Source organism: Neofelis nebulosa, chromosome 2, assembly GCF_028018385.1.
Source record: "Neofelis nebulosa isolate mNeoNeb1 chromosome 2, mNeoNeb1.pri, whole genome shotgun sequence".
Classification (NCBI taxonomy): domain Eukaryota; kingdom Metazoa; phylum Chordata; class Mammalia; order Carnivora; family Felidae; genus Neofelis; species Neofelis nebulosa.
In genome coordinates this window covers 151,880,576-151,898,801 of record NC_080783.1, presented here as the reverse complement: position 1 = coordinate 151,898,801, position 18,226 = coordinate 151,880,576, and the positions used below count along the sequence as shown (strand labels likewise).

At 41.7% G+C, this 18,226-nt stretch overlaps 1 long non-coding RNA gene and 1 other non-coding gene across 5 annotated transcripts in view; one reads left to right on the top strand and one right to left on the bottom strand.

The window, feature by feature from the left end:
- Positions 1-372: 372 nt before the first annotated feature.
- LOC131504485 (uncharacterized) overlaps positions 373-18,226 on the bottom strand; it is a 33,018-nt gene continuing 15,164 nt past the window's right edge. For all 4 annotated transcript variants that reach the window (XR_009258014.1, XR_009258012.1, XR_009258015.1 and 1 more), the window contains 2 exons: positions 5,419-5,550; positions 373-1,228 (listed from right to left, as the gene is read on the bottom strand). This is a non-coding gene — a long non-coding RNA (uncharacterized LOC131504485). The remainder of the gene's footprint in view (positions 1,229-5,418; positions 5,551-18,226) is intronic.
- LOC131505762 (U6 spliceosomal RNA) lies at positions 3,875-3,981 on the top strand. The gene has a single exon (XR_009258538.1). It is a non-coding gene; the product is annotated as a U6 spliceosomal RNA (small nuclear RNA).

Here is an 18,226-nt window from a genome sequence, read left to right as displayed (position 1 = left end):
AAGTGACACTCGAGTAGACATGAAAGATTCGAGACTTATTACTTGCAAGTTAGCATTTTACTGCTAATGTAGTCTGCCACCCTTTACCTCCTAGTTTTATGGTTGTCTAATTATAGCCTGCAGGCCTATGGTGGTCCTTTGCTACTTCAACTGGAATGTAGCTTCCAGTGAATTCTCCCCATTAGGACCTCCCACTGAGTTATTGATTATTAAGGTAATGCACTTTTAGTGTCCTGTCTTTAACATGGAAATGTAAAAATGAATGGCTTGCAATTGGAGGACTAAAAAATGAAGAAGAAAGAAACTTCCCTATGGAGAGTCCTGTATGCTTTTTAGGTTACTGTTAATTCAAAACATTGTCAGACAAAGCAGTTTACCTGTCAAGTGATTATACATAAAAGGCACTTTATTATTATGTATTTTAATCTCTAAAGGAAGACACTTTGACACAGAAAAATCTGGCTATTGATATTTAAGAAAGAAGAAAGAGGGAGGAAGTGAAGGGGGAGGGAGGGAGGAAGGAAGGAAAGAAGGAAGGATGCTTGTCAAATTCAATTTTTTTAAGGAAAGAAAGTACAAATATGGCCCCTTTCTAGGCAAAAAAAAAAAAAAAAAAAGGACAACCTTCATATTAACCATTCTGGTTATGGACATCTTGTCTAAGCTGTAGGAAACAAAAGAGAAAGGGAACTGAAGCCTCTTCATTATTTAGATGGAAAAACATGACTCTAGGTTATATCAAGACCATCCTTTATGAGGATCCTCCATGGGAGCCCACACACAGGATAAATACTGGCAAATGGCATGCAGGAAGTAGAATCTGTTAGATAAATTGTCTGTAGGTGAGGCTTCAGTGATAGAGGTTCCTCTTTCCTCCGTGCAGGGAAGACACCTGCATTTGTAGAGCAGCTCTTCGGTGCTGCTGCCCTCCATTAAAGCTACCAGAGCAGCAACGGCGGTGAGAAAGAACTGGTAGGTGAGTAATAAGGAAAAGAGGATGAATGGGTGGGTTCCCCCCGAAACTAAGCTTGAACGCCCAGACCAGCACCTTATTTTAGGTGAAAGCAGGAATCAGAAGCTGATAAATTCACTTGACTCTTGGAGAGGAAATGGAATCATCGATCACTTTTTTAACTGCAAAATCTATTGAAAATAGACCCAACAGTCGGTCTCAGAGGTGCTCATGATTAGTTTTTGAGAATTCAGGAATCCTGCTGTCTTCGCATGCCTGAAAAAGATAAAATGCTGTTTGCTTGTGAGTTACATAATGTATTATCTGAAAGCATGCTGAAAATACAAAATGCTATCCAAATGTTAGCTAGTATCTTTTCGTTGTTGTATTTTCTTTCTTGATGAAAGCAGTACCAGTTTGCAAATTTAAGTGAAAAAGCTAAATCTAACCCTCAGAGGCTGGCTGCTGTTCACGGAATGATTGGGTGGAGGCATTTGAATCCTAAATGGTCCAAAGAGGGCCAATTATCATTCGATGAGTATCCTAAGCATTAGTATTATTCATCAGACAGGTTCATCTGTAGATCTTAAAAAACTCTGCCAAATAAGTACCATTAACCTGGCCTCTCTGGATGGGATCTCAGGAGGAGATCTCAAGACATAAAGAGTTTAAGAGACTCAACTTCAGACGTAGAATAAGTTGGGGGTCAGGCATGTGAATCAAACTAAGCCACTGACCTACCAACTAGACTCTGCTTTGCCTCAGAAGCTGGGTACCCGAGAGACCCTTGAAAGCAAATAAGGTGCTAACAGCCATTAATTAACTTAAGGGTGGGTCCTAGTTTAAAGGGAAGGTGCTGGCTTTTTTATTAGCAGAAGGAATGTTTTTAATTAGATTTGATAATAACGCCCTCTGAGCCATATAAACCCGGAACCGTTCTTTCGCTATAAATTTAAAATTCCAGACTTGAGTTGCCAAGGAGAAAGGACAATAATACTACTCTCTTCCCTAAAGGGAAAGCCGAGGCTAAAGTAAAAGAGAATCCTGGAGAGGCTAATTTTGGAGTAGGAGTTGGGTAAGGACCTGGGGTTGGATGTAATTTGCTTAGAGGCTAGGGGGAGTCACAGCCCAAACCCTCCCCTCCCCCAACACTAAGGACCAGACCCACACTTCTGATGAGTTGCAAATGTTTTATAAAGCTTTCTTCTTTTTTTCTTTTAGGATAAGCTTCCTGTCTCATAAAAAAAAAAAAAAATCCCCACAAACTTTTAGTTCTCTTTTAAGCAAACTGTCTGTATGCTGTAATTAAGTTTCATTTTTTCACATTGACTCCACCGGATGGAGGGTGCCATAAATCATATGAACAAATGTTCAGCTAAAATCCTCTCTGTAAGCATCATAATTTAAGTGAATTCATTCTCAGTTCATCTCTTGGAGACATGATCTCATAGCATCTGTTCTGGACAAAGATAGCCATCTTTATTACCTGGGAAAACAGCAGTGAGTTTATCCCAGCTTACTTTGGATAGGCCCTTTCCTCATTCATTCATTCATTCATTCATTCAGTGTGTGTGCGTGTATGTGTGTGTGTGTGCGTGTGTGTGTCTGATTAAACAACAACAACAACAACAACAACAGTGTGGATCGGTTATTGCTTTCCTGAGAAATCACCCCTCTGTTCATGTGTCTGGACACTCACCTAATCAGTGATACATAATCAAATTGCTCTGCCCCTTCTCTGGGCCACACTTACCACTAGCAATGTAGAAAGTTTTGGCTGTTGTCTCCAGGGGGTTCTTCCTCGTGATCTCCTTGTTGTTAGGCAGAATTTCATGAGGGCAGGAGCAAGGTATATAACCTTGCGTGGTAGGAGAATCAGTCCATGATTTTGTTGTGCCCTGTTTTAATTAGTTTGTATTATGAGCACTATCTTAAGATGAAAAATATACTGCACATTGTTGCAGCTTGAGTTGTCAAAAACAGCAGGAGCTATTTGGCCTTAGTTTCAACCTACTTTAAATGCCACTAGAATCTGACCCCATGGAAACACAGCTACTTTTACCCACCAGTTGCCAAGGCTCACTTGGTATTGTTGGTCCACATATTGTTATTGTGATTCAGGTGTTCAGGTGTGAACTAAGACACCTTAACACACTCTGGTCTTACCACTGTCTATTACCTACCTCTTCACTCTTGTAGATGTTGAGTTTTTAGTTCATAACTTAGGCTGAGACAGGTCTCCTTTGATTTGAGTGTAAGGCTGTGACAGCAACATTTTTCCAAGTACAAAAATGGTATGTAGATCAATTTTTATCTGAGAGAACTCGTTAGGGGATCGAAATACTGAACCAGGATCATCAAAGACTTTGAGAAGCTAGAATGTTGGGCTTACTAACAAGATGGATTTCAACAGGGATAAATGTGAAGGCCTTCATTTATGCTCAATAGACCAGCTGCATAAATACAGAATGAAGGAGGGATGGCTTCAAGATAGTCATACATGTGTTTTTAAAAGATATAGGCTTTTTAGGTGACAGCAAGATCAACGTGGGTTAATCGTATAGGATGTGGCTGCAAAAACATCTTTTAACAATTTGAGAAGACAACTCTGGAAGTGGGGAATCCGGATCAAGGGAATGATGTGTCTGTGTGCCATACTGTTTATTCTTTAAGAAAGACATTACACAACTGGATTTCATCTGAGAAGTAAGCTGAATGGAAGGGAATTTGAAACTATTTCCTGTAAGTAGTAGCTGAAGAAACATGAAATATTACCCTGATGAGGAAAAGACTTGAAGGATCTATGATTGTTTTCCTCAAATATTTCAAAGTCTCCCTTTGGAAGAAGAACCATCTAGTTCGCTACTGACCAAGAAAGAGAATCATACTGAGTCTATAGGGTCCTTGCAGAAGCTCATTCCAGTGCTAGCTTTGGTAGCACATACACTAAAATTGGAACTATACAAAGAAGATTAGCATGGCCCCTGCACAAGGATGACACACAAATTCGTGAAGTATTCCATATTTAAAGAAGAAGAAGAAGAAGAAGAAGAAGAAGAAGAAGAAGAAGCTCATACCAAGGTTTTTATTTGTACTTAAGAAGTCAGTATGGAAATGTATGATCATTTGTTTCATTTAAAGATGATCTCTTCATTGATCAATTTGAGAAATACTTTAACTACATTATCTTGCTTTCTTCTGGTAGGGCAGGCATACAGAGTGAGGCATAAATGATCCAGAGTGCTACATGTGTAGGGAAGTTGTAAGAGACAGCTAGAGAAAAGGGTAAGGGTCCAAAGCAGAGTGTATGGAATGAAACACTTTCAGGCTGAGTTTTATTTTGTAGGTAATGCAGACAACTAAGGAGAGAGAGGAAGTGTATCACAATGGTCCAGAAGCAGAAAGGACTTTATGGGTCCATATGGGTGGAACATCAGCTTAGACACCTTAGGACTGATGTGGGAAATATTTCCAGGTTGACTCAACCAAGAATTCAGTCTAGGTATTTTTCAGTCTACAGCAAATCTGCTGTTAACTAGACGCATGGCAAGGGACTGGAAAAGCAGTCCACAAAAAGAGATAGCTAGGTCTCCACAGCCCCCACCTATTTAATTTACTAAAACTTCTGGGGCATGGATTGAAATATCTGCTTTCAACTTATTTGGGTGCCATGTAGCCATAGAATGAGCCAATGACGATGGAACTGACACTATTTGCAAAACTCTGGCTCTCCCTTGACCTTGGGCACACATGTAAAATATATTTACTTAGCACATTTCCCCCCTCTTTAAGGTGAGAACAATCCACATGTCTACCACTAGTTCCTCAGCACAAGTATAAAAAGATAGAGATAATAGGTAGGTTAAGGTATGGCAGCCCTTTTGTTCTTTTATGCTTTCCAGACTTGATGAATAAGGAGGACCCTCTCATCCATCCATGTTTTTTTAATAACCAGTGCTCTGTTTCTTATGCTGTGCTTCACCCTAAAGCTGCTCTGGGTGGTGATGGTGGTGGTGAAAATTTAAGACATTTATAACAGATACTTACACAACATAGGTTATTATGACTACAATTGCTACTATTTTTATGATTCCTGATCCTATGGTAATCCAGGGGGTAGTTAATAACTCCCTTGGTGAAAACTGTTTACCCATAAACACTTTCATGAAGGCTGAGTAGCAATTAAGGTAATGGTTCTGGTGTAGGTAAAGGTAAATGACCTCGTTAAGGCCCCGGCCTAAATGGTACCCTGGTGACCTGAGAATGCTAGTAAGCAGCAGTTTAGTCACATTGAGTACTTTATTCACCACATCTCAAGCCCTCTATCATTATTGTTTGCTTACCATCCTTCACAGTGTGACACGGAATGCTGGGTTTGGGTTGAGAGAGTGTGTGCACGTCGATGTGCCCAGAGAATTTGAACTGTTGGCCAGAAACAGTACATCTTGAACTGCAAGTTCACTTACTTGGGTGACAGTCATCTCCTATGTTCTCAGGAATCGACAGCATTAATCTTGGCTTAACCACATTCAAATCCTATAATCGTTTATCCACTGATTCGTTTCAGCCAATGTCATAAATCCATCTAAATCCTTTACCTATGGAGAGAAAGAGCAAACCCTGAAAAGAATTATTCACGGACTAGCCTGCTGGTGCTATCATAAAATGCTGCTTAATTATTTCTAACACTACAACATTTAATGGATCTCCATTATGGGACTCCTAATCCTTTACTCTCTGTGTGTGGTGGGCTCTTTGAAGAGAACATGGCATCCTCTAAGATGCCCAAAGTAGTTATCATTTAGTGCCAACAAAGTGGCCACTGCTACATAGGACCACGCCTGTATTGCCTTCTTTTCAGTGAAGAACTACCGTGCTGTTCACACAGATATTTCTACAAATGTCCAAAGGCCAGGACATATTAAACAATAGGATCTTAAACAATAGAACATGGTTCACCAGAAATTAGTAATTAAGCAAACCATAGTCTATGCGATGATTCAAGCCACATAATTATCTAACCCTCTGAGTTGAAAACATGAGCAAATTTTTATGCCACCTCTGCCATCTCTAGGACCAGAGTATAGGTTATAGTTTTCAACATTCCACAAAAGGGAGAATTTAGCCTGCAGAGGCAGATGGATCAGAAGGGGCTCTGAGTTGTCTTCATCGGTCACAGGGAGGAGACAGCAGTTCTGTCCATAGGTTCTAGCAGGTGTAAAAACAATGACATGGATACACTGTGTGTGTGTGTGTGTGTGTGTGTGTGTGTGTGTGTGTTCACACATAAATGTATGGTGCTCACGTGCATTTCATCAGGCTTCCCAGAGGAAAGTCCAGTGGGTGGTGGAGCTGGCTGAGTATAGCCATGACTCTTATTAAAATCACGGTAATGGGGGGGCGCCTGGGTGGCTCAGTCGGTTAAGCGTCCGACTTCAGCTCAGGTCACGATCTCGCGGCTGACTTCAGCTCAGGTCACGATCTCGAGGTCCATGAGTTCGAGCTCCACGTCGGGCTCTGGGCTGATGGCTCTGAGCCTGGAGCCTGCTTCCGATTCTGTGTCTCCCTCTCTCTCTGCCCTCCCCCATTCATGCTCTGTCTCTCTCTGTCTCAAAAATAAATAAACAAAAAAAAATTTATAAAATCATGGCAATGGGGGCACCTGGGTGGCTCACTTGGCTGGATATCCAACTCTTGATTTTGGCTCAGGTCATGATTGCACGGTTCATGAGTTCGAGCTCCACGTTGGGCTCTTCACTGACAGTGCAGAGCCTGCTTGAGATTCTCTCCCTCTCTCTGCCCCTCCCCCAATCTCGTGTGCTCTTGCTCAAAATAAATAAACTTTTTTTTAAAAAGTCATGGTAATGGTCTGGCTGTCAGGGGCTGCAGCGTATGTTCATGAGCAGCCCACCCATTCTCTCAGTCTTTCACAAAAAACAATGCATTGCTTACAATTCATACACAGCATTTTCTCTGTCATACTCGACACTGTGACAAATTGTTTCATTTTTTCTTATGACCTAGGACCTAGAGGCTTCGGCTAATTCAGGAAACAATCTGGTGACCAAAAAGAATTTTCTCAGGAACCCCACCAGGAAAACTTTGCAATGCTATAATTCTTCAAAGAGTCAGCAACTTAAATGAGAAAAGCATACATTTTCAATTAAGATTCAGATTTTGTGTAATATCACTCTTTAAACATCAAAATAGAAATGGCTAACCAAAGCCATGTCAAAATCATAAGAAACAGGAAAGAAGCAACACAGATTCCAGAAGCCAGCGTGTCTGTTCCAGATGGCATACTTTGAGTCTGAAAATTCATTAACAGATCGGCAGTGTTGTTTTTTGCGTTTTGTTTCATTTTTAATATTCCGCACAGGTGGCTTGGTTTGTCTGTCCACAATGGGATTACAACCACTGAGTCAGGAAAGAACTCAGCCTTGAATGCATCACCCATGCCACCTGCCTGGCAGCTTCCAGAACTAAAGAGCAGCAGGTCAGGGGTTCAGGGAAATTTGAGATTTGCAGGGACCATGGCAAGAGGGAAACAGTTCCTATTCCTTCCTATAGCCCTGAGTGCTGCCAGCTGGATTAGGTACTCCCAGCATGGAGGAGGCCCAACCAGTCTCTCCTATTTTCCATGACACAGTTGTTCCCTTAATCCTCCTTTTGGAGTACCTAATCCTCAGTTAACCACTAGTTAAGGACATCACTACCTCCTGGAATGGGGAGGAGACCAAAGCACAGAACACTTGATACATTTCAAGGCAGCCAGGGACTGATCTGAGAAAGCTACCTCTCTAGCAGAAAAAAAGTCCACATACACAAAAGGATGGCCAAATAAGCAAACATTTCTATTGTGTGCCTATATAATTATGCATATATACTCTGTTTGGAAAACTTAGAAAGCAGGAAGACATTTTTACTTTGGGAGTCAAGAAAGAAAAAATGCTCAGCAGTGCAGGCTGGCCAGTATAAATTCTGCTGTTGAGGAAAGTGTTAGCAAAGGTGTTTCCTGAATGGCTCGCTTCACAGGACCCAGTGCACTCAGGTAACAGCTGATGCCCTGACATCAAGTGCGGGAGCCAGAACATGGCAGGAAGCAGATGGTGTCATATTTCCTGGGTCTCACTGTCCAGTTGAGTTCAGCACCTGCCAAGTACAAAATGAAACGTCTCTCCTTTCACAGAGCACCACACACATGGCAAGCTGGGATGGCGGCTGTGGAGGCAATGGCAAGTTCAGGAGAAAGCGGAAGCCTCCGAAGCACAGGTGCATTCTGATCGAAGACAGGGAGGGCACAGGGCGGTACTGGCAGCAGGAGGTCACTCTCTCTTTTCATCCACTTAACAGACAGAGCAGAGTGGTTTGCAAGTCAAATGCTGAGAGAGGCAATGGAAATTCAGTCACAGCAAAAAAAGGTAAACAGCCGGGCGAACTCTTGAGTGGCCAGATGGACAGTCAGGTCACAGGTCATCAAATCAGTCACACGGTGCCACATAAAGCAGCAGGCTGGCACTAACAGGGAAGACCCACCTGGCAGGCTGGCAGACAGGCATGCAGGGCACGGCTCAGCTACCTGAGATGATGCTGGGAGAGAGAGAGGCGAGGACAGGGGGCTCCTCTCCAGACCCTATTGCCCCTAGCCTGCATCAGCATCATGCCTTGGGGTTAAGTAAATGTCTTCCAAGAGAAAATATGTGCCCCTCCTGAGTTATATCACCAACATCAACCGAGCAGCAACTTCTATATAGAGAGAGAGCTGCTTTAAAAAAAAAAAAAATTTAATGCTCTTTTATCTTAGAGAGAGAGAGACAGAGCATGAGTGAGAGAGGGGCAGAGAGAGAGGGAGACACAGAATCTGAAGCAGGCTCCAGGCTCTGAGCCATCAGCACAGAGCCTGGTGCGGGCTCTAACTCACAAACAAGGAGATGATGGCCTGAGCCAAAGTCAAACATTTGACCCACTGAGCCACCACCCAAGTGCCCCTAGAGAGAGCTTCTATGTATATATAATAGCATAGATAGATAGATAGATAGATATACACACACATATATATATATATATATATATATATATATATATATATATATATATAATGGGTGTCCTTGCTCATTGGCATGCTATGCACAGATAATTAGTTAGCCATCCCAGCCATGAGCAAGGATCCTGGGGGCCTATTCTGAGAAGCATATGTGTTGATGAGTAGAGAAAATGGGAGAAATAAAGCTAACAGTGCTGCAGGCAGGAAAGTGGAATGGAAGCTTTAAAGAGTCATCAGAAATCTTGGGGATTAACCTCACCTGGGGGATGGGGCTGGGGTCAATATGGCAGAGAGGAAAACACCAGAACTTCAGAGTCGGTTGGAATCAGCTTTACAATTTTGCCAGATTTGTAGCCTTGGGCAAGAGACCACCTTTCTGAGACTGGGTGTTCCTATTTATAAAATGAGAAGAAGGGTCTCTACCAAGAGGAGTTGTGAGTATGTCCTGGACTTCTGGTCCAGAAACTGCTCAGAGAATGACAACAATGATTTCTTAAAATTTAGTTTAAGGCGAGTCCTAACCTGAAGAAACCAGAACTCGCTAGTTCAGGACACTTTCTGTTGCAAATGCTACAAAGGACAACTGAAGTCACTTAAGCAGAAGGAGAGAATGCATTGATTCTTTTACAACTGAGTCTAGAGGCACAGTTGACTTTGGGCAAAGGCTCCTCCTAATATCACCAAGGCTGTCCCCGTTCTTTCATTTCTTGGTTCTCCTTCTTTTTTGGTGTCAACGTCCTGTCTCCAAACTGTTGGCTTCTTTCATAAGACTGAGAATCCCTGGCTTTCACTGTCCTTTCCACCTAGTACATAGGCCATTTCAGACCAGTGCATCTTCGCCCTGCAGACCACCTGGATGCTCAGAAACCAGGAGCAGGTCTGGGAATGTTCTGGCCCTGCAAGTTGGTGGTCTTTCTCTACCCAACCTTCCCTAATTATTTAGCTACATTGTGGACTGCTGATTCTGAAGCCTTGCCCCATACCTGTGGCATGTAGCCTATGCCCTGACACCTTGCCTGGATCCTATCAACCTCACCCTGCACCATGCTTCAGAAGAGCTGCCATGCCTCTGCAGACATGACTCTGCAAGCTTTCCATTGCAGAACGCAGCATCTCTGGTCCTCTTGCCTTCTGCCTCTTTTTCCCTACATGTTCTTCTCTTCTGCCCAAAGATCCCTAGATGCTGGGGATCTAGAATCTGTGCTCTCATTTCCCTTTCTGTGCTCCATACTTCCTTTGCCAAATATTCACTACTGGATCATCTTTTCTCCCATAGTATGGTCATTATGTCAGTGGGTACCAGCAGCCTCATGTGCCAAAAGTCTTAAAAACTTTAGCATCCGAGACATCTGGGGCTGTCCTCTATGGTGGGAGCTTGAGACTACCATGGTACTTGCATGCAAAGGAGCATCCATTCATAAATTAAAAAAAAAAATTAAAGAAAACATTACCCCTCTCTTTAGTGGCCCTCCTCCTCCATGAGCCCCTGGGGTATTGAAGGACATACCAAAGCAATATTTAGACCTATAGAATAAAAGGAGGCCAGCTGACAAGGACCAGTAACTCTAGTTTGCTATATTTCCCCCTGTTATATTTCTCTGGGCAGACCAGAGGCATAAGAGGAATTAATGTTTAACAAGTTGAATAACTAATTGTCTGCTAATGAGTCCCCCCTTAGGGTCTTACTGAAGTGGGTGTCATGTGTAAATGCAGTGTTTTGTGTAAGCTTGAAGGCTTTTAATGACACATCATAAATATTCTTTGAAAAATTAAAAGATGCTGTAGCACCGATCTCTTTTTGGCTTCTTGAAGACTCTTTGGTCTCTAGGTTCCCAAGGCTTGCAGCGTCTTCCTGAATGATAGTTAGACCCAGGACCTCTGACTCTCCATAGACTCTACATTCTGTTCAGGAAGTGAACACCCACTTTAGCTACACACAGGAGGTGATAGAAGGAACCCTGAATTGTAATAAAGAACACCTACGTCTTAGTTTCTATTCTGCCATCAACAGTTGGGAGAACTTAAGGCAAACTGTATACTTCCCCTGATGCACAGATTTCTCATTGACATGTTTAGAAAATCGGAACAAATCATGGTCCTAATCAGCTAATTTTGTAGTTGTGCAAATGGGCAAGTGTACCACATTAGAGTACAATAGAAGTTTAAACAACATGCTGTGTCAACCCAAGATGTAGCTCATAACAAAAATGATAATGAGCTATTGGGACAAAAGACCACGTCTTTGTTATGTCTATTCCCAATACACATGACCTGCCATATAGCATGTGCTTATAAAGTATGAATTGGATGGATGGATGGATGGATCCATGGATCCATGGATCCATGGATGGATATATGGATGTATGTATGGATAGATTCATGAATGGAGAATTTGAGAAATGGTAGAGAGATAGATGGATGGATATGGATAGATAAGAATATGAAGGCTGGGTGGATAGGTGTGAATAAATGTACACCTATCCAGATAATTGAGTACAAGTAAGTAATATGCTAGCCAGAGAGGATAAGGCCTTCTTTGTCTCAGGGATCTTGTGTAACCTACATAGGTCTTGGAGGCACTTCTGAAGTTCCTGCTAAACTCAGCAGAAGTGAATTGTGTGTATAAATAGCAAAATTTTGCCCATATTAAATTGAGTGGTATAACAAACCTTACATTGAAAGACTTCATATAAATATTTCTATGTCAAGCATAAGAGACTGTTAAAAACTGAGAACAAACTGAGGGTTGATGGGGGGTGGGAGGGAGGGCAGGGTGGGTGATGGGTATTGAGGAGGGCACCTTTTAGGATGAGCACTGGGTGTTGTATGGAAACCAATTTGACAGTAAATTTCATATATTAAAAAATAAAAAAATAAAAATAAAAAATAAATAAATAAATATTTCTGTGTCATATTAAATCTAGGAACAGGTTCTTATTTATTCTTCTGCCTCATGAGCACAGTCCTCTCTAAACTTTCTGAAGGCATGAGATTAGTACATTCAAAGTCATCTTGTCAAATATAATGTGACTTTGGAGTTCACTTACATAGCCTGTCTTTATACAATTCATTTTTACATAAAGACTAATTTATCAGGTAGGCCCTGAAAAGCATACTGGACTTTGATTCGAGGTACCTAATCCATACCTCATTCATTTATTCCCTCATTTACTAACTCTTTCAACAAATAAGAATCAAGTTCCTATTGCCACGGGGCACTGTGTTAGAGAGCGCTGGGGGAGAGGAGAATACAACGATGGGCACGGCACACTCAGCCTGAATCCAGGGCTCTTCCTTTGTTGTTAATTCACAGTGCACTTTTATCTCCCCATCTTTTCTATCCTGGCTTTTCACAGAGAGATGGAACGTAGAGAGGAATGTGATTAGCCACCTCAATTCTCTTCCCTTACTTCTGAGAGGCATTTCCCTCACCTGTGCTTTTTAAAGACACTAATGCATACACAGCTAGGCTTTTTCCAGATCTGTTCCAGTCCCCATTACCTCTCCTCCCCTCCCATAGTTAGGGGAGTCCATGTACCTTAATTATGTAGCCCCCCTGGCAGACACTAGCTCAGCACCATGCTGAGCAAGTTAATGTTCCCGGGCATTGCTACCCTCCCACTTCTTGCCCAACGACTTTTCTTCCAGGTGAACTGAATGGATTGGCTCTTAATGTGCAGTTTCCCAGAAATCTCACACCAGTGCGGGTCCCTATCGTGTCACACTGTAGTGACGGTAGTAACTAGCTTGAAACATAAGTTTTATGGATCCCGAGCCTAATGATGAGCTAGGCTATACAATCCTTTGGAACTTACCGGAGACTTGGCTGTAGCAAAAACAGAGCAGAAGTTAAGAATATCTTAATATCCAAAAGCTCAGAGGATTTCTTCTAAAGCTGTGTTGTTTACCGCTTAATACCACTGGTGATTCAAAATCAATGTAATATAAGCATTCACTAGAAACATACCAAATGCCCAATGGGACATGAGTCAGGTCTGTGACACCTTCACTAATAAGGGATGACAGTAAACCAGCAATACAGCCGGCTTCAGGATTTTGAGAGACTCTAGCCCTGAATGTGTATGGCATTCCCTGCTTGGAGAGCATGCTGCCTTATTAGCGTGGGAGAACCAAAGGACAATAAAGATCATTCCAAGGCATTCTTCCAGATGAGTAACCTAGAGTAACACTGCTCAACTGAGAATTAAAATGGAGAGTTTTTAAGGTCTTCTAGTGATGTTTCACCCAGGATTCTAATCACTGGTATCTGCTGACAAGACTAGCCTTAGGAATAGGGAAAAGTGGTCATCCTCCATGTGGGGTCCAAAGTGTCTACTCATTTGATTGTTACTTTCTCTGTCCTTCCTCCTCTCTTTAAATTAGCACAAACACGTATTCAAAACCCAACACATTGGGACTCAGTGGGTCTTTAAGACATCAGCCATCCCCTCAGCCTAAATGCTTTTTTTGCAGAATTTCTGTAGCTGGTTCCTCTCTTCAAATCTTACTTCCTCAGGGAGGCCTTCCCAGGATGCTCTCTGGAAAGAGTAGCCTCTGTCACTCTCACTCTGTCTCACTTGTCTTTGTACCATGTGGCCTACTTGAAGCTGGTTGTTTATTATCTGTCTCCCCAGTTAGGAGGTAAATTTCAAGAAGGCAGGTACTTGTTCTAAATTGTTCAGCACTATCTCCAGAGACCAGACAGTGACTGGCACACAGTGGGTGTTCGATAACTATTAGTTGAATGAATTACTAGGTTTTATTTTTATTATGAATTAGCCCATTGGTTCCCTCTCCTCTGAAAAAGAAAAGGAAAGTAGGAGTCAGGAGAAGAAAAATGTTAAGACCCGCTCTGCCATTAACTAGCTACATGATTCTGACAAAGTGGATGAAATTTTCTTGGCCTCAGTTTTCTCCTCTAAAATAAAATCCAGTGTTGGGGGAGAAATCTGTCTTTCCCACTCATCAGGCTTCCGAGAGGAGCGTTTTCTTCTCTAATGCTTCTGGTCTCCTGCACCACTCCTCACAGTCGTGGAGTGACATGAGTAATAGATGAGTTACGCAGAGAAAGCAGGCATGGCCGGCTCACCCCTTCCCCCTCACTGTGTTTAGGAAATGACTCGCCCTTGGAAAGCACATCTTCTCATCGGCTCTGCACCATGCAGTACCCTTTGGGATTAAGTCTCTGCCCCTCTTGGGGGAGACGGAAGGTTGTAGTGGTCCAATGTTGTCTGTGACTAAAGGCAGAGTTCTTTGAATTCTGGGCTATGTTTAGTAGTAAGCCTATTGTGCCTCATGTCTATACTGCATTCTTCAGCTCAATGCTTAATTAGAAATAAAATGATATTTTTATCTTCATCTACCTTTTATTTATCTCAACTAGCCCAGAACTCTGGTGGGGAAAAGAAAGGTATTAGATATTGACCCACTTACAAAACAAAATAAAAGGATATAGCTAAAGTCTCTTCCACGGTGCTGACTATGGATAAATGTGTACATTTTTCTATGAAATATGTAGATTAATAAAGTATGGATATGTGTTTCTCAATATGGACATATATATGAGTGTCCTCTTTCTTCCAAGAAGTATAAGGCATACAGTATAAAATATATACTTATAAGCATGAAGTATACATATACAAGTATATATAGAAGTGTATATATATATGTGATATGTACATATGTATCTATATCACATAGACATACTCCAGAGAGAGGAGGGAAGGTGGTATAACTTATGTGTGTATGTGTGCATTTCTCTCCCTGTGTAAATAGGGAAGAATGGATATGAAATTTGGGAGTTAGTTTTTAGAACAGTAGGGATTGATCTATAAAAGCAAAAACTGGCTAGCATGGGTGGTCATACAAAAATAACTCAGTAATCCAAATATGTTGTAAGAGATGGGCAGGATAAAATTTCAAATGAACTCAATATTCAAACTCCACTCTTACTCCCCCCACTACCCCTAGATAGCTCTCTTAATTCCAGCCAGATGATTCTGAGGCATAATGAAGAGAATAGAACAACAGGTGGGTCATCAGAAGAACTGTAATGATGGCTATGGTGGGGATAGTCCTGGAGAGGGGTTGGGGGTGGGGAAGTGACGGCGAGAAAGCAGAGAGGCTGTGTCAATGCATCAGACAAAGACAGCCATTGTCCCTGAATTTGATGTTGGATCCATCTTGATCCACTTGCAAAAGGTCCAAAGAAATGCTCTCAAAGAGAATAAAATGAAAGGCATATTCCTTTCTGAGTTGCACATTTTTACAAACCTTAACATTTTTGCATTTTAGATACGTCTTACAATTGATGGTGCATCCTAATTGAATCAGTAGCATTCTTTCTTTCTCGTTGCTGTATTACATAATGGTACATCTTAGAACTGATGGAGTCTTAGGTTGGGTTCTTTCTCAGTTTTTTGTAATCCATTATAGGGAAATGAACCAGAAATGTGGTTTCGAGTAAAGTGTGCCTTGCTCAGCAAAGGTAGATTGCTACACATGTTCTGCATGTTCTGAGGCAGGAACAACCTCACCCCAGTGAAATCTGGGAACATGCACCAAGGGCCCATAGTCCTTCTTTTCAGGACCCATTTTAAAAAATGAGAAACCCACTAAAAGTTTGTGTATGGAGATATATTTTAGGCTTCATTTATACTAAATAAAAAGACCCCAAATATTTAAAAATATAAGGTTTTTATTATTAAAAATAAAAGCATGCACAGTGGAATATTATACAGTCATTACAAGTGAAATTTTGAGGGACACCTGGCTGGCTCAGTCGGTAGAGCATGCAACTCTTGATCTCGGGGTCATGAGTTCAAGCCCCATGGTGGGTGCAGAGATTACTTAAGGAAAAACGTGCAAATTTTAGCTGATACTTATTGATGTGGAAAATGCTAATAAGATAAAATTAAGTATAAAATAGGATACAAAACTTCATATTTAGAATTTTCTAATTTTGTAAAATATTTTACATGTGTAGAGAAAATATATTATAAAATGCAGCGAAATGCTAACAACTCTTGTCTCTCTTGCTGGTGAATATTCAGTCTATTTTACTTCTATATATCTTCTTTCATTTTCCAAAACCTTTCCGATGAGCGTGGATTACTTTTATGGCTAGAAGCAACTCTTCTCCCTTCTAAAAGCAGTTTGTTTTGTCCCCAAGTTGCTTTTTCTCCTAATAAGTCAAAATGGACCTGCGTTTGGCCACAAACTAGATACTCCTGAAAGTTATAGCCAGTGTCTCAGAACAGGGAACCAGGGGCCGTAAAAAAAATGCCCTTTATGCTAGATAACAAATCATGTTGGTCAAAGCAGGTTTCTCCGGTTTCCTGGGCATCCAAATCCAGAAATAAATTGCTGACTACTCACTTTCTGAGGAGACCCCATTCCTTACCCAGATATGGCATCTCGATTTCTCATAAAGGAAGATAATCACCAGTACCAGAACTGGGGCTTACAAAACGCTCATTTATTACCTCTCTATTTGCCCTGGGCCCAGAGGAAACTTCATGGTCTCTACCCTTTGAATAGCAGGTAGGGAGAAGAGGGCAGAGTGCAAAGAACGGGAAATGTGGAGTGTGCTACAGAATTTCACCCAAGGGGGATTAATAAAGTTTCATATAGACATCCCAGAAGGCAAAAGTTCTTGTCTGTGGATAGGAAGATGAAGAGATTCTGAGTCAAAACAAACAAACAAACAAAAAACAGGTAACGAGACATTGGAAAAGACTTCATGCAAAACAAGTAGGTAATATAGCATTCCCTGAATTCACCTATGGAACTTAAGTATGTAGAAAATATGAGAACTTTTCTCAGTACAGCTGTGAGGAGCCAAACAAGAGAAGCCAAAGCGAAGTCATCATGGTGAGAAGGTCCACCACCAACCTGCTTTAATTCATAGGTCATGCTTCTGAAAAGGTGCTTTAGAAAATTAAGCAGAACATGTTGTGAATTCCTCTTTAGTTCAAAGCTTCAACCATTCTCCAACCCTGCCTCTTTCATAAATGTTTCCCAGAGACAGCTTGTGTTCCTTCTCCTCTGCTGTAATTGCTAGTGACTGAGCTGGACTCAGAAAATGTAAGTCAAGGTACCTAAGTGTAGGGCCCACACATCTGCATCTCTTAAAACCCCTGAGGTATTCCAATGTGCTGCCACTGTACCAGAATGCTCACCTAGATTATCCATGACTAAGAAATAAGCAAGAGGGGGCGCCTGGGTGGCGCAGTCGGTTAAGCGTCCGACTTCAGCCAGGTCACGATCTCGCGGTCCGTGAGTTCGAGCCCCGCGTCGGGCTCTGGGCCGATGGCTCGGAGCCTGGAGCCTGTTTCCAATTCTGTGTGTCTCCCTCTCTCTCTGCCCCTTCCCCGTTCATGCTCTGTCTCTCTCTGTCCCAAAAATAAATTAAAAACGTTGAAAAAAAAAAAAAAAAGAAAGAAATAAGCAAGAGGAAGAATGAAACACTTGACACAGACAAAGGTAAACATAATTTTACTGTTCACATACGAGTTTAGTTTTTTATGAAAAAAAATTAAAATTTTAGGGCCAAATTATATGCTACTTTTATACACTCCTTTCCATTTATTTTTTTAAGTTTATGTATTTATTTTGAAAGAGAGAGAGAGAAAGGGGAAGAGGCAGACAGAGAAGGAGAGAATCCCAAGCAGGCTCTGCACTGCCAGCCCAGAGCCCTACACAGGGCTCCATCTCACCAACTGTGAGACCATAACCTGATCTGAAATCAAGAGTCGGTGGCTTAACCCACTGAGCCACCCAGGTGCCCCACATCTTTCCATTTAAAGCTCAACATAATATTGTGAAGAAAGCAGAGTAGACTTCTTTCCTTCCTTCCTTCCTTCCTTCCTTTCTTTTCTTTCTCTTCTTTTCTTTCTTTCTTTCTTTCTTTCTTTCTTTCTTCCTTTCTTTTTCCTTCCTTCCTTTCTTTCTTTCCTTCTTCCTTCTCCTTCCTTCCTTCCTTTCTCTTTCTTTCTTTCTTTCTTTCTTTGTTTCTTTGAGGCTCAGAGCTGCTTAATGACTTGCCCAAGGTTTTGTGGCTGGAAGGCACGAAATGTTCCTAGGCTCTGATGCCCACCTTTTTCACTCATGCGTGAACCATGGAAAATACTCTTTTCGTGGCCCCATTCACCAGCCAGTGAAGCCAAGTTCCTCCTTAATTATTGGCCCTCTTTCCATGACTCTGTCAGTAACCCAGCCAATGGTCAACA